Source organism: Bison bison, unplaced genomic scaffold, assembly GCF_000754665.1.
Source record: "Bison bison bison isolate TAMUID 2011002044 unplaced genomic scaffold, Bison_UMD1.0 scf7180017864149, whole genome shotgun sequence".
Taxonomy (NCBI): domain Eukaryota; kingdom Metazoa; phylum Chordata; class Mammalia; order Artiodactyla; family Bovidae; genus Bison; species Bison bison.
The window spans coordinates 2,356,616-2,372,396 of record NW_011494721.1 but is presented as its reverse complement, the minus strand read 5'-3'; positions in this window follow the sequence as shown (position 1 = coordinate 2,372,396).

The window sequence follows — 15,781 nt, the reverse complement described above, 5'->3', positions numbered from 1 at the left end:
GAATGAAGTGACTTAGCAGCAGAAGCAGCAGCAGGACATATTAGTTTTCATTTTGTCTTTCATTATCTTCACTTATCAAAACATTTTAAAACCGTCGCTATTTTTTCAACATACTAGTCCAGTGGGATTTTTCCATACTGTTCAAAGGTGAGGTATGGAGAAATTTTCAAGCCTTTGCCTCCTATAATGCATGATTTTATAAAAGAACATTTAACAAATATTAGTCAAAAATCTTGTCAAAGAGAGACCAAATAAATCACATATTGAAATTGCACATAGAAAGTCAGGTTTTGTGTCAAAACTACTTTTTTTAGGGATTTAGAAAAGACGGAAGAACCAGAGATCAAATTGCCAATATCCGTTGTATCACTGAAAAAGCAAGAGAGTTCCAGAAAAACATCTACTTCTGCTTTATTGAATATACCAAAGTCTTTGACTTGTGGACCACAACAAACTCTGGAAAATTCTGAGAGATGGGAATACCAGACCACTTGATCTGCCTCTTGAGAAATCTGTATGCAGGTCAAGAAGAAACAGTTAGAACTGGACATGGAACAATAGACTGGTTCCAAATAGGGAAAGGAGTACGTCAAGGCTGTGTATTGTCAACCTGCTTATTTAACTTAAATGCAGATTACATCATGAGAAATGCTGAGCTGAATGAAGCACAAACTGGAATCACTGTTGTCAGGAGAAATATCAAAACCTCAGATATGCAGATGATACCACCCTTATGACAGAAAGCGAAGAACTAAAGAGCCTCTTGATGAAAGTGAAAGGAGAGTGAAAAAGGTGGTTTAAAGCTCAACATTCAGAAAACTAAGATCATTACATCCTGTCCCATTGCTGCGTGAAAAATAGTTGGGGAAACAGTGTTAACAGTGGCTAACTTTATTTCGGGGGGCTCCAAAATCACTGCAGATCATGACTGCAGTCATGAAATTAACAGAAACACTCCTTGGCAAGAAATTTATGACCAACCTAGACTGCATATTCAAAAGCAGAGACATTACTTTGCCAACAAACTTCTGTCTAGTCAAGGCTAAGGTTTCTCCAGTAGTTTTGTATAGATGTGAGAGTTGGACTATAAAGAAAGCTGAGCACCGAAGAATTGATGCTTTTAAACTGCGGTGTTGGAGAAGACTCTTGAGATTCCCCTGGACTGCAAGGAGATTCAACCAGTCCATCCTAAAGGAGATCAGTCCTGAATATTCATTGGAAGGACTGATGCTGAAGCTGAAACTCCAGTAAGTCGGCCACCTGATGTGAAGAACTGACTCATTGGAAAAGACCCTGATGCTGGGAAAGATTGAAGGCAGGAGGAGAAGGGGAAGACAAAGCATGAGATGGTTGAATGGCATCAACAAGTCAATGGACATGAGTTTGAGTAAACTGGTTTTGGTGATGGAGAGGGAGGCCTTGCGTGCTGCAGTCCATGGTGTCGCAAAAGGTCATGGGGTTGCAAAAGGTCGGAAACAACTTATCTACTGATCTGAACTGAATTGAACTTTTCTAGTTTACTTTATTGGATTAGCTGAAAGATCTGCCAAGTTGGATAAGGCTTAGTGATACTTTGCAAGAATATGGTACTTAGGTTACCAGAAGCATAAATCAGTTATGAAGTGTGTTAGTATAGCTTTCTGTTAAAGACTTTTGAAACATTTTTTTTCCTTTTACATTTACAATAACTTTAGATGTAGTTCAATAAAATGGGAGTACAGTGGGAAGCCCTGAGGCAAGCTGAGTAGGACAATCCTCAGGACTGACATGGCCCATTGTTTCTGGGTTATATTTTTAGGCATGAATGATTTTGGTTTGAATCTAAGTAATTGTAATTGTTATTACAGTTTCAATCCTAGGATTGTCGTAATTTCTTGACAGTTATCAGTGTTTTCCACTTCTTAATTATTGAGACTGATATGTCTAAAAGATATAATTTATCTTTGATTAAAAATGTGTTATGTTTAATATAATGCAGTATCATATATTAAAATTTATTTTAATTACAATTTCCTTTTCAAACTTTATCATCAGCTCCTAGATTAAGTATAATTTTAAGGTTTACCTTTCAAGCAAGAATTAATTAGGTGGTTACTTTGTGAAGCTCAACAGCCTGAGTTGTCAAGATGAGTAATATGTCCTCCTGCTCTAAAACAGTGCATGGATTCAGGAAGAAAGCACTCATTTTATACAGCACATGAGATCTACCATTTAGCTCTGAATTAATAAAAGCATGAAATATCCCACATTTTTTAATATGTGTACGTTAGATGAGTCAGAAAAGTTAAGTGCTGACAGTCTGAGATAAGAATAAAGAAGAATTTTCTTGGTTGACAACAGTGAATTGTGATATTTTATTTATTTTTTAGAATAACTATCTACTACTACTACATTAATATTTATTATATGACCATGATATATAATTATATGCATTGAATTATATCTTATTTATGTTGATTTATTATACATAGAATGCAATCATTAGAATATTATTATATTATACCACATCGTAGATTCTTGCATATAAAAAAGAATATAAAGGGAATACCAGAGCTTTTAACTTTCTTTTTGAGAGAAAGGATTTCTTTGTCTCTGTGGGTTTTTTCATTTTAAGGGTCCTTCAGTGACTCTCAAACACTTAAGTTTTAGGCCTGGAATCTGAGTAGTTACAAAGGAGTGGCTAGAGGAATTGAAGAATTATATGTATTCAGAAGAAGGAATGAAGTTTAAATATGAATTGCTGTATGCACATTTAGAGGACCATAATATTCTTCTAAGATTGTTTCTGAAATGAATTATTTGGATTTCAGTCTCTGAATGTCACCATTCCATACTCAAAACATCTGTCCTCAGATGGAGTTATTATCTTGTTTTTTAATTCATAACAAAATCTATTTATTATGTGTGTAGTAAAAATCAAGATCCTTAGCTCCGTCATACTGAAATAGCGAAATCATATCTGTGGATGTGATTAAGAGACTCTGGAACCACTGACTATGATTTACCACCAAAAGTAATAAGAGGCAAACATCTCCCCTGCTATAGATTAAACTGCTGGTTACTTGCTCTGGTAGGCCCACCTGCAGTCAGGATGCTGGCTGTGACCTGGGCCCAATCAATTATGGCATGATTGCAGCTGGACATACAAAAAGCAGTGAATATGAGGAAGCTGTCCTTGTGAGCATGATGACAGGGAGAGCAGCATTATCCACATCGAAGAGGCAGTGCTGGCAGTGATTTCAGCATCCCCAGCATGCCAAATTGATGATGTCCATGGCACACTTTGCAGTGTCTGTTCTCAACTGTTCATGCAATTGTTAGGTGATAACATTTGTGATGTTATTCCTGGCTGTGTAGTCTTCAAACTTGATCTAGACACATACAGAAGTTTCTGTAAGCTACTGAATTTCTTTGATTAAATTCCTATTCTGTTTAAAATAGCCAAAGCAGATATCTGATGCTTGCGGTTAAGAATCCTGACTGGTATAGGAAACAAATCAATTAAAATACTTAAAATACTATGTGTTCTAGAGATAAAAATTTCTCTATCCCTCAAAGCACTTTTTTATCCTTAATTATTAATAGATAAGTAAAAATGTTATACACTTATTATACATGATTCTCTACATTACAGCTTGAAATTTTTGAAGCATTTTGAGTCTCCTGCTCACTGTAATTATTTTGTTGTTGTTGCTTTTAATTATATTCTAATGGATTATTCAAAGCTCTAAAGTGTCACTCATGTGACTCCCTCAATGAACAGAATTTTTTCGAGTCAGAGTTTTTATGAGAACAAATTTGTAATAAGGAAACATGTAAATACATAAATATGTAAAATTCTTCCCATATCTGTTTGTTTCATAATCACCATATATGGGTTTGTCATTACCACACATATATGTATATGTCATAGATGTGTATATAGAGTTTTCATAAGCCTAATAAAGGAGAGACATTTAGATATTTTTCAGTGAAGTATTTTGAAGGACAAATCACCCAGGTAAAGTTCTGCTCTTACACAGTTCCCTTTCTTTCTATCCCTGAGGTCATGGGTGCCTTATTTTTTGTGTGTGCTAAGTCATGTCCAACTCTTTGCAAGCCCGTGGACTATAGCCCGCCAGGCTCCTCTGTCCATGGAATTTTCCAGCCAAGAATACTGGAGTAGGTTGCCATTTTATTCTCCAGGAGATCTTCTGGACCCAGGGATTGAACCCTCATCTCTTGAGTCTCCCTCATCCATAGGCAGATTCTTTATCCACCGAGCTATCTGGGAGCCCCTACTCTTAGTCTGAAGGTTTTGCCCCACAATCTGAGTTGAAACACCAAATACTTTTTTCAGTTGTCTCCAGTCTTAATTACTGTGCTCAACAATTAGATTTTTTCAATCTTTGCCCCTGGTTTCCTCTCTGTCTCTCTTGCTCCTACACCGAAGGCTGATGGGAAGATCTGCCTGTGCAAAACTGTGGTTTCTCCCCAGGATGCTGCCTCTCCTTGCTCTTCACATCTGCAGGAAATGCAACCTGTGAGTAGAACCCAGCTCTGCCTGACCTTGGTGCAGGCTCTCTGCATGATGAACCCAGCCTGAACCTCACTCCACAGGCTCCAGCCTGTCTGGGACAGGAGGTTATCTGACAAGAATAACTTAATAGCCAGAAGCAGGCTGCACACCAAGTGCATAGTTGTCAGAACAGCAGAAAAGCTAAGTTTACCGTAAGAGATGAGCAGCTTTTTAAAAGTGTCTAGCTGCAGGGAATTAAAGCTTCCAGATGGCAGAATTTCTCTGATCTGCAGCCAGACACCCACCCTGCAATTCTCCGAGACACAGGCCCATTCTTAGCAATTCTAGGCTTAAACTCAAGAGGCAACCTTATCCTCTCTCCCACCCTTTCTTCTTCCACCTCCAAGATATGTAGCACATTATTTTTTCTGCTCAAATTATAGGTACGGACTAAAAGTGATTTTAAAATAGTGTATCTAGTTTAGTTTGGAAAATAAAGAAATAGATTCAGAAGACATAGAATCATTTATTCTCTCACCCACACTTGTGCCAAATAGTGCAAATAATTATACCTGTCTGGGCTTCAGGACATTTCTTCTGAAAAATTCATTGTCTGCTATATTCTATGAGAGCCAGAGTTATAGTGCTTTGATTGTAAAAGCGACTATTGTAAAAGGCTTTAAAATCCTAATCCAAAATATAATAATGTCCCACCATCTCCCCATCTAGAGATCAGACTCTGGCAACCTGAAGCACAGGCACAGCTCCAAACTCAACAATAGATCATGAAGGTTCTCAGGAGTAAATATAGAATTCACATGTGTTTTACTTTCATACTGCAATATCAGCAGAGTTAGAAAGTTGTTCATAAAGGAGGACAAAGTGAAATGATTTTATTACTAAACCACACCAGATAAAAATTAAAAGGAGGCCAGCAGTAAGTACATTATCTTTAAAAAATTCCAACAGTCCATTGGTTCAGCACTGTTTATTGGGTTGACCATCCTCTTCCCACTGATTTTAAAATCACCTTTGTCATGTTATCAAGTTTCTATACTTGTGGGTGTCCCTTTCTCTGTTTCTTATTCTGAACCATTGGTTTACTTCTCTATGCTAATTCTACAATAGCATTGTTTTAATTGCTAAATTTTATAGGAAGGCAATGGCACCCCACTCCAGTACTCTTGCCTGGAAAATCCCATGGACAGAGGAGCTTGGTAGGCTGCAGTCCATGGGGTCGCGAAGAGTCAGACACGACTGAGCGACTTCACTTTCACTTTTCACTTTCATGCATTGGAGAAGGAAATGGCAACCCACTCCAGTGTTCTTGCCGGGAGAATCCCAGGGACGGGGGAGCCTGGTGGGCTGCCATCTACGGAGTTGCACAGAGTCGGACACGACTGAAGTGACTTAGTCGTAGTAGTAGTAGTATAGCTCAAGACATACTATGAGCATGCATTCATAGTATGTCTTGAAATTTAACAGGGAAAGTTTCATATTTTATTTTCAGAATTATTTTGCCTATTCTTGGCCATTTATTTTTACATGAAATTTGGGATGGGTTTCTTAAATTCCATTAAAAGAAAATACATTTGTGATTTTTATGTGTGTGTGTGTGTGTGTGTGCGCGCACGTATGTATTAGGTCAGCCACTCAGTCGTGTCTGTCATTTTGCAACCCCATGGACTGCAGCCCACCAGGCTCCTCTGTCCATGGAATTCTCCAGGCAAGAATATTGAAGTGGGTTGCCATTTCCTCTTCCAGGGGATCTTCCTGACCCCAGGGATCGAACGTGAGTCTCTTCCATCTCCTGAATTGGCAAAGCAGATTCTTTACCACTGAGTCACCTGAGAAGCCCTGAATTTTATAAGCATTGCCTCAAATTTTTATAGATCTTGCAAGAAAATCAACATCTTTATTTTTTTCATACAGTATATGCTTTTAAAAATGATTTACATATTTTCTTTAAAATTCCTAAACAGATTTCTTAGAACTCATATTTTAAAATCTATTCTAATAATATCCTTTCATTTTCTCATGCATAAAAATAATATCAACGTTTTTGTGTTGTTCTTTTGCCTAGTTCACTTATGCTAACTTATTTTAAATATTTTGCTGTATTTTATATGCACTCTTACAAGTAAACATTCACATTATAAAAGCATTGGAATTTTTCTCTTTTTCAATCTATGGGACTTTAACTTTTATTTTTTGATTGTTTTATTTCTCTACTCAGGACAATACATAACAGAAACAATGAAATAGGGTATCCATTTCTGAAATAAATATCAGGTTTTTTTTTTTTTTTTTTTGGTTGCCTTGTGTAGCATGTGAGATCTTAGCTTCTGGACCAGGGACTGAACCCATGGCCCCAGCAGTGGAAATGTAAGGCAGAACCCTAACCACTGGACCATCAGGTAATTCCCCAGGGAACTTCTTACTCCTAAAACTAAGGGCAATTATTCTATAGTACACTTATTTCTAATGATATTTAGTTAATAAATAAGTGGAATGGCCTTAATTATCTTAATAGAGATATTTTCCATTCACAGACAGATAATAATCTGGGTTTTTAATATTGCAAATGAGTACTGAATTGTAGTAAGTGCTTTCTGCATCTATTGTGATAATCTTTTAAATCCATTAATTTGGTGGACTACATTGTCAGATTTTTAAATTGAGGAATCCTTCTCTGCTATGATATAATCTTTGTTTCTACTTTTCTGACTAGATTACTGAACTATTGAGTAAAGTGTCTATATCTGGTTAGTAAATAGAATATTGTCTAAGTATTTATGTAATGTAAAAACAATTAATAAATAGAAATCTTATTTAAATAGAGTTGAGATCAGATGTGAAGAGCTCATGCCTTGTGATAATAGGGCATGATAATGATACTATCTATCTTCCTAACATATAATAGGAAGAGGAAAGACCCTCTTCTTTCCTGGCAAGGACTGTCAATGAAAAGCCACAGTTCTTTACTTATTATATCCCTGCCAACTTCCTTTTTATTCGTATAAGGGCATTCTTTTTATTTTGCATGAGGGGACTGCACCTGGCTTACCATGGTTGCAGACTCTGAACTGCAGTTTTCTGTGGATCCTGAATAAACCCATCTGTGCTAGAGAAATATCTGGTAGTCCATTTGCTTCAGGTCAGCATTTTGGTGGCCCATACAGAGAACAGAGATAACTCCCTATAGCTCTATGGCTCATGAGCAAATGGGTATAGGACCCACAGTTGAACCATTGTTGCTTACTCCTTTGCTCATCAATCATGGAGTTTGAAAATCCATCTTTCTTCTGATCCAGTCTCATGCCCTCTTTGCATTTGAAGCTCCTTAGGTTTGTTCTGAATCTATTTAAAGTCTTTTTTCATTTTTTTTTTCAGGTTAAATTCTTTTTCTGTATACAAGTACTGGTATGGCCTCTCTGTCTGATTTTGAGATCAGACTATCTCACCAAGGCTAGTGAACCTTTAACCTATTCTTTTGGGAAAAGGGTTGGGTCACTTCTCTGAAATGGTACCAGCTTTTTAGCCTTCAGTCTGTTCCTTTGGAGGGACTGTTCTCTGGAAACTGGTTAAAATATCCTTTGGCTTGGCTTCTCTGGAACCAAGCTGTTTCCTTTGAATTGGCTGGGATTGGCTTATAAGCTGTCTAAATACAGTCATTTGTGTTGTATGCTGTTCAAGCTATTTGAAAAATGTTCTTTACTCTGGAGGGAAAAAAAAAATTTTTTTAAACTCTAAGAAATGTGATCCCAGTTATCTAAGTATTTTGAGGGTGGCCTCCATACAAGGACTTTGGGAACTTTATCTTTAAAAGTCATGCACATTTCTAACTAACTAGACCAAAACTGACCAAAGGCCATTATGGAGAACTTTTGAAATCCCCAAACCAAATTTCCTTGAAACCAAATTGAACTACAGTGGCTCAGACATTTCCAGAACTGAGTGGAACACTTATTTTGATTGGTATTTTGAGGCTTCCCAATGATATAAGGAGTCTATAATTGCCTCTCTGCAAAATAAGGTTTTAATATTAACTGAGGCCAACAAATGATTAACGAAAGATACAATGTATCCCAAAGCCTCAGGCTCTTCTTCCTTGGCATCTTTGTTTCAGATACTACCTCTGGCATCATCTTCCTCCTTTTTTTATGCTGGCTGTGCCTCTTCTATATCCTCACAAATCTCCCATGCTAATTTTCTTGCTAAACTTCCTTTTTTCTCTGAAACACTGATCGTTTGTCCCTATTGAATCAGTAGCCACTTTCCTTATGGGCAAAATCTCCAACTGATATTGGCAAAATTCATAGAACCTCTTCTATCAAATTTCAAATGGACACCTCAAAACTTCTTCCCAGAATTAATCAATACCCTATAAATAATCCTTTCAAGACTGTAATAGAAGATTACAAGGCTCAAGACCTCATTTTCCTTTGTATTAGCCCCTGAAACACTCCCACATTACTGGTGAGAAAACCTAAGGGCTGAGGGTGGAGGTTGTCTGGGACTTCTGAGCAATAAACAGCTTTCTCAATCCTTTCTCAATCTGTTGTTTCTAACTTTTATACTTTACTAACATCCATTCCAACTGGAAGTAAATTCTTCACTGTAATTGATTTATGCAGTGCATTCTTTAGTGTTCTGGTTGATGAAGCTAGCCAATAGCTTTATGTCTTCACCTGAGAAGAAAAAAATTTCAGCTAGATAGTAATACCTCAGGGTTATACTAAGAGTCTTTGTTATTTCTTGCAAATCCCACACATTGATCTGGATGATTAAAAGTTCCACTTTATAGGAATATGTGGATGATTTGCTTCTTTGCTTTCCTTCTCAAGTCTAGTCCCCAGAAGACAGCATCCACTTACTAAAGTTTTATCCTTATAAGGACATAAGGTCACCAAAGAAAAGTTGCAGTTTCCTCAAATCCAGGTTTGATTATTAGGGCATCTGATAGCAGAACAAGGGCTACACATAGATCCAGATAGATATTCTAGTGTCCTAGGTTTCCCAAAACTAAACCTAAATGCCAATTGTGAGGTTTTTCTTAAGCCATTTGGTTATTCTCTAAATTTGATTCCAGATTTCTCTATTATCAAAACTCTATATGCTTTGCTCTCAACAGTAACAACCCTGATCAAATTTTATGGGAAGAACCAGGTGGCACAGCCTTCAAGGCCTTAAAGGAGAATTTAATGCCCCCTCGCTTACCTTTGGAACTCCAAATTATCAGATTCCTTTCTTCTTTTTGTACACAAGAAGAAAAGAAATGCCCTTGTGAAACTCAGCCCCAAAACATGGCGACTAATATTAATCCATAGTGTGTTATAGCTAGCAATGGGACTCTGTGGTATGGGTATACTCACCTTGCCTAAGAGCCATTATAGACACTGCCATTTTCATTGAAACCACTGGGGAAATTATTATGGGATCCCCTTTAACTATTTTTGTACTTCATGCAATAGACGGTTCCCTGAATTCACTTCACACTCAGCATTTCTCAGTCAGCCAGCTCACCTACTATGGAGTCCTTTTGTTAACTGGACCTCTCAGAACTCTTTTACATTGTCATACTCTTGATGCAGCTACTTTTCTTCCCTCTGTGACTAACAAAATCCCTCATAATTGTTTAATACTGATGAATCACCTTCTGACTCCTTATAATGATGTACAGGAAATTCCACTGGGTGATGTTGACGTCTCATGGTTCACTGATGGTTTTATTTAAAAGGTGAAAATGGAAATATTGTCCTGAGTTTGCTATTACAACTCCCTTCGATGTTGTGGAGTCAGCATCTTTTCCTATTGCTACTTTAGCCCAACAAGTTGAATTATACACTCTTACACAGGTTTGTACTTTCAGTTTGGTTCAGTTCAGTCGCTCAGTTGTGTCCGACACTTTGCAACCCCATGAACTGCAGCATGCCAGGCCTCCCTGTCTATCACCAACTCCCAGAGTTCACCCAAACTCATGTCCATCAAGTCGGTGATGTCATCCAGCCATCTGTCGTCCCCTTCTCTTCCTGCCCCCAATCTCTCCCAGCATCTAGCCAAGAACAAAACTGCAAGATTTATGCTGATAGTAGATATACTTTCAGAGTCATTCATGATTTTGGATTATTGTGGAAGTAACATGGGCTTCCATATTTCCAGAAGAAATAAAATTAAGCTGGCCCCATATTCCAGAATCACTTCATTTAGTGATTTTTATCAGTAGATTTGGCTATTATTGATTCTGTGGCATTCTAAAGTTGACTTTCTGTAAGCTAAAAGAAATAATTTTGCTGATATTTCTGTGAGGAATTCTGTCTTTAAAGGGACCAACAACAACCAGGCCTCTGTTACAGTCCAAAGGGATATTTCCCCAAATGATTTTTAGAAACTTGTAAGAGAGGTCTAACCATTTACCAAAGAAAAGGAAAAGCAAAATTGGAAATTCACAAATTGTTGATTTGATAAAAAGGGAAAATTCTGGCTTCGACCAGATAACAATAGTTTTACTGGAAATTCTAAGATTTCCATTCCCCACCATTATGACCCCAACCATTAGATCATTGGTTTACTGAAAAAATGATAGCAGTCATGAATTAGTATCATTGAGCAAACATTAATAAGGCCAAAAAAGTGGCTATCTCACTTTTCCCATTTGTGTGAAACAACCCAGAGTCTGTTTGCCCTTCTCCTGGACATTTTAAACCACCCGGTGGACCATTAGAGGTCTGGCAAATGAATTTCATTTAATTTTCTTTGCCTCATAAATATAAATATATTTCGGTCATGGTCTATATGCTTTCACACTGGATGGACAATGCTTACTAGCCTCAATCCTCTGGTTTAGTCAAACGCATTAATGACATTTTTAGGATTCAGTTGGCAAAATTTATAGAGGCCCTGGTAAAAACTTGACCAAAAGCATTGTTGTTGATCCTGTTCAATCTCAGGTTTGGCACTCACAAACTCACACTTTAAGATAGTTACAAGAGGCCTGATGTATTCCTTCTTCTGACACACAACTGATAAAAGGATAGGAACTACAATTTTGCAAAGGCCTAATTTCCCCTACTAAAAATAATCATGTTTTTGTAGGGCAGTCTTTTCACAGTGTAAACTCAGAAGATGAAGACCTTAAGAATCATACTTTACAACCTGGAGATTTTGTCTGTTGGAAAATTACCTCTGAAAGAACTCTCTTCAACCTCACTGGAAAGCCTCCTGTCAAATATTCCTTACCAGTCTTTGTACCCCCAAACTCCAAGAAAGAGACTCTTGGATTGACATGACACATCTAAAGGAAGTGCAAGCACTCATTGGACCTGCACATCACTTGATAAAATCTGAGAGTTAAGATATTTCAGAATTAAACCAGATGACATCCATTAGGTCAGCTTTCCCAAGATATCCAGACCAGGCCTGTTAGAAGTTTGTCGCCAAACATTTAATAATGGTAAAATGCTTCTGATGATCTCTGATGTCTGTGATCATAACATAGGGATTTTAGACAAAAAAATGCCTGAGAGTTCTCTCTCTTACTTCTCCTTGTTACTTGAATGCGACCTTAGTAAGTTTCTAATCTGTCACTTTCCCTCCAAAATGAGACCTTACACCCAGGAAAGGTCTTTTTTGACCCTGAAGGACAAAAAGCTACTGAGACTAGAAAACAGACTCTTTACCAGCAATGCATCTAGAGAAAGATCTTAATCAAGACGTATAGTAAGATGTAAAAAATTAATTAGCAGAAACTTCAGTTAAGTAGAATCAGGAGGCAAGAATGGGGAGCTCACGTGCCCTGTGATGATAGCAGAGCCCAACAGGAGAGAAAAGAATTTTATCTTCTTTCCTAGCAAGAAGGTAATCAATAAAACACCATGGACTCTGTTTACCATAGCCCGTACAATTCCTTTGGCTCTATACAAAAGTGTTCTCTTTCTTTTGCCCCTTGGGTACTTGCACATGATTCATCATGGTTGCAAACCTTGAATTGCAGTTCTCTGTTATTCCTGAATAAACTCATCTTTACTGAAGAAATATTTGCCAGTCTATTTGTTTCAGGTCACAATATATCTCTATCTATCTATCTATCATCTCTCTAGCTCTAGGAGAATCAACTAAGACAATCAGTGACAAAACTATAGACTGAAAAAGTTAGGTTTATTGACCCATAGCAACAAGAGAAAGCACACTTAAAAGCCATCAAAGGACATTTCACCCAAAACTGAAAAAGTTGGAGTAATTGTGATGTTAGGAGAAAGAATGGAGTTTAGGTAAATTCAAATCAAGTGTTTGGACAGGTTCAAATCAAAGTAGGTTTCATGTAAAGAGGTTAATATCTATTCTGGACAGCAAAGAGAACCTGGGATTTTGTTTCTTTCAAAACTACAAAGTTATGATAAATGTGGAAAAGTGTGTTTAGAAAGTCTACTCCATCTGGATGGAAAATCAAGGCTGCTCTTCTGTGTCAAAGCCAATTAGATCCTTCAGACAAGAGAAGGATGATACAATTTTACTGATGTAATTTCAAACAACAGTTTCTGATAGTCTTTCATTTTGGAGACAGAGAACAAAGTTTTGCTGTGAATAGAAAGTAGTCACTCAAGGAAGGGATTGCTATGATATTTTAAAGTTGCAGAGGGACCTTGGGGAAAAAAAATGTTTCTTGTTAACTGGGCAGCTGGCTTTATCTGCATCTGTCATCCCAGCCTGATGAATGTAAGAGTAGATTTTTGCTTTCTCAGTCAGAGCTAATTCTCTTTTTCTCCCTCTCTTTCTCATGTATAAATGAGCTATATGCATGCAATTTGTACATAAGTATGTATTTATATGAGGCTTCCCTGGTGGCTCATTAGTAAAGAATGAGCAGTGAAGGAGACATGGGTTTGATCCCTGGTTCAGGAAAATCCCCTAGAGAAGGAAATGTCAATCCACTCCAGTGTTCTTGCCTGGAAAGCTCCATGGACAGAGGAGCCTTGTGGGCCATAATCCACGGAGTCGCAGAAGAATCAGAGATGACTTGGTGAATAAACAACAACAACATGTATTTATATATGTATGTATACATATATTTACATATCAATATGCACATTTATTGTAATAGTGTTTTTATATTATAAACTAACAATATTTTATCAATGCAAAGAAATACAGGAAAACAATAGAATGGGAAGGACTAGAGATCATGTAAAGAAAATTAGAGATACCAAAGGAACATTTCATGCAAAGATGGGCACAGTAAGGACAGAAATGGTATGAACCTAACAGAAGCAGAAGCTATTAAGAAGAGGCAGGAGCATACACAGAAGAACTATACAAAAAGACCAAGATGACTCAGATAACCATGATGGTGTGATCACTAACCTAGAGTCAGACATCCTGGAGTGCGAAGGCAAGTGGGCTTTAGGAAGTCTTATTGCAAACAAAGCTAGTGGAGGTGACGAAATTAAAGCTGAGTATTTCAAATCTTAAAAGATGATGATGTTAATGTGTTGCAATCAGTATGCCAGCAAATTTGGAAAACTCAGCAGTGGCCACAGGACTGGAAAAATTTAGTTTTCATTCCAATCCCAAAGAAAGGCAATGCCAAAGAATGTTCAAACGAATGCACAATTGCACTCATCTTACATACGAGCAAAGAAATACTCAAAACTCTCCAAGCCAGGCTTCAATAGCACACAAACTGGGAACTTCCAGATGTTCAAGCTGGGTTTAGAAAAGGCAGAGGAACCAGAGATCAAAATGCCAAAATTCTTTGGATCATAGGAAAAAAAAGAGAATTCCAGGAAAACATTTATTTCTGCTTCATTGACTACACTAAAGCCTTTGGCTCTGTGGATCACAAAAGTGTGGAAAATTCTTAAAGCAATGGGAATACCAGACCACTGTATCTACCTCCTGAGAAATCTGTATGCAGGTCAAGAAGCAACAGTTAGAACTGGATATGGAACAATGAACTGGTTCAAAATTTGGAAAGGAGTACGTCAAGGCTGTATACTGTCACACTGCTTATTTAAATATACAGAGTACCTCATGTGAAATGCCGAGCTGGATGACGCACAAACTGGAACCAAGATGGCCATGAGAAATATCAATAACCTCAGATATGCAGATGACACCACCTTTATGGCAGAAGTGAAGAGGAACTAAAGAGCTTCTTGATGAAGGTGAGAGGAGAGTGAAAAAGCTGACTTAAAACTCAACATTGAAAACATTAAGATCAAGGCATCCGGTCCTATCACTTCATGTCAAATAGATGGGGAAACAGTGGAAACAGTGAGAGACTTTATTTTCTTGGCTCCAAAATCACTGCAGATGGTGACTGCAGCCATGAACTTGAAAGACGCTTGCTCCTTGGAAGGAAAGCTATGACAAACCTAAACAGCACATTAAAAAGCAGAAACATTACTTTGCCAACAAAGGTCAATCTAGTCAAAGCTATGATTATTCCAGTAGTCATGTATGAATGTGAGAGTTGGACCATAAGGGAAGCTGAGCATTACAGAATTGATGCTTTTGAACTGTGGTATTGGAGAAGACTGTTGAGAGTCCCTTGGACTGCAAGGGGATCCAACCAGTCCATCTTAAAGGAAATCAGTCCTGAATATCCATTTGGAAGAAATGATGCCGAAGCTGAAGCTCTAATACTTTGACTACCTGATGTGAAAAACTCACTTATTAGAAATAACCCTGATGCTAGGAAATATTGAAGGCAGGAGGAGCAGGGAACAATAGACGATGGTATGGTTGGATGGCATCACCAACTCAGTGGATGTGAGTATGAGGGGGCTCTGGGAGTTGGTGATGGATAGGGAGGACTGGCGTTCTGCAGACCATGGGGTCACAAAGAGTCAGACAGGGCAGAGTGACTGAACTGAGCTTATAGATATACACTCTTACACACACACATATTATTTTCAACTTCTACTGATCTAGACTACTTTATTACCAAAGCTTTAACTTCTTGAAAAAATTAGGTTGCATATATGTCCCAATTTAGAAATGTCCAGCCATCCAAATCATTAGAAAGGTGTCTTATTTATTTTGTTATTCAATGCTCTATTCTCATTTTAATAATACACAAATATATAGAAGATACTATAATAAACTGAAACAGTCTGTGGCCCCCCCTAAAATGCTTTAACAGATATTGCCATTTTGCCAAATAAGCCTAAGATTTTTTTAGAAACACACTGTTATAGACATAATTAATATCTCTTAATCTATTCTCTCCTTCTTAGCAACTAAATTTTAGCTATACATAAATACCTACATACACACATGTAT